This window comes from Ranitomeya imitator, chromosome 1 (assembly GCF_032444005.1).
Source record: "Ranitomeya imitator isolate aRanImi1 chromosome 1, aRanImi1.pri, whole genome shotgun sequence".
NCBI lineage: Eukaryota > Metazoa > Chordata > Amphibia > Anura > Dendrobatidae > Ranitomeya > Ranitomeya imitator.
In genome coordinates, this window is record NC_091282.1 from 920,357,623 (window position 1) to 920,359,600 (window position 1,978).

Genomic DNA, 1,978 nt, shown 5'->3' on the forward strand with positions numbered 1-1,978 from the left:
CTTTATGTGCGTCAAACTTTGCATCAGCAGACGCATTAGGGGGATGCTCATGCTTATTATGGCGTTGTCTGCACTAACCAGCCGTGTGCATTCCTCAAAACACTGAAGGACTTGACACATGTCTTGAATCTTCGACCACTGCACACCTGACAACTCCATGTCTGCCATCCTACTGCCTGCCCGTGTATGTGTATCCTCCCACAAAAACATAACAGCCCGCCTCTGTTCGCACAGTCTCTGAAGCATGTGCAGTGTTGAGTTCCACCTTGTTGCAACGTCTATGATTAGGCGATGCTGGGGAAGGTTCAAAGAACGCTGATAGGTCTGCATACGGCTGGAGTGTACAGGCGAACGGCGGATATGTGCGCAAAGTCCACGCACTTTGAGGAGCAGGTCGGATAACCCCGGATAACTTTTCAGGAAGCACTGCACCACCAGGTTTAAGGTGTGAGCCAGGCAAGGAATGTGTTTCAGTTGGGAAAGGGAGATGGCAGCCATGAAATTCCTTCCGTTATCACTCACTACCTTGCCTGCCTCAAGATCTACAGTGCCCAGCCACGACTGCGTTTCTTGCTGCAAGAACTCGGACAGAACTTCCGCGGTGTGTCTATTGTCGCCCAAACACTTCATAGCCAATACAGCCTGCTGACGTATGCCAGTAGCTGCCCCATAATGGGAGACCTGGTGTGCAACAGTGGCAGGTGCGGATGGAGTGTTTGTGCGACTGCGGTCTGTGGACGAGCTCTTGCTTCTGCAGGAGGACGAGGAGGAGGAGGAGGAGGGGGTGCGAACGGCTACAGACAACTGTTTACTAGACCGTGGGCTAGGCAGAACTGTCCCAAACTTGCTGTCCCCTGTGGACCCTGAATCCACCACATTTACCCAGTGTGCCGTGATGGACACGTAACGTCCCTGGCCATGCCTACTGGTCCATGCATCTGTTGTCAGGTGCACCTTTGTGCTCACAGATTGCCTGAGTGCATGGACGATGCGCTCTTTAACATGCTGGTGGAGGGCTGGGATGGCTTTTCTGGAAAAAAAGTGTCGACTGGGTAGCTCGTAGCGTGGTACAGCGTAGTCCATCAGGTCTTTGAAAGCTTCGCTTTCAACTAACCGGTAGGGCATCATCTCTAACGAGATTAGTCTAGCTATGTGGGCGTTCAAACCCTGTGTACGCGGATGCGAGGCTAAGTATTTCCTTTTTCTAACCATAGTCTCATGTAGGGTGAGCTGGACTGGAGAGCTGGAGATCGTGGAACTAGCGGGGGTGCCGGTGGACATGGCAGACTGAGAGACGGTGGGAGATGGTATTGTTGCCGCCGGTGCCCTAGATGCAGTGTTTCCTACTACGAAACTGGTGATTCCCTGACCCTGACTGCTTTGGCCTGGCAAAGATACCTGCACAGATACAGCAGGTGGTGCGCTAAATGGTGGTCCTACACTGCCGGAAGGGATGTTGCGTTGATGACTAGCTTCATTGGCCGAGGGTGCAACAACCTTAAGGGACGTTTGGTAGTTAGTCCAAGCTTTCAAATGCATGGTGGTTAAATGTCTATGCATGCAACTAGTATTGAGACTTTTCAGATTCTGACCTCTGCTTAAGGAAGTAGAACATTTTTGACAGATGACTTTGCGCTGATCAATTGGATGTTGTTTAAAAAAATGCCAGACTGCACTCTTTCTAGCATCGGATACCTTTTCAGGCATTGCAGACTGAGCTTTAACCGGATGGCCACGCTGTCCTCCACCAGGTTTTGGCTTTGCCACGCGTTTTGGGCAAGATACGGGCCCGGCAGATGGAACCTGTGGCGATGTTGATGCCTGCTGCGGCCCCTCCTCCTCCTCTGCTTCAGAACTGCTGCCGCCTGCACCCTGTTCCCCCAATGGCTGCCAATCGGGGTCAAGAACTGGGTCATCTAATAACTCTTCTTGTACCTCCTGCGCAACTTCGTCTGTGTCACCGTGTCGTTCGGTGGTA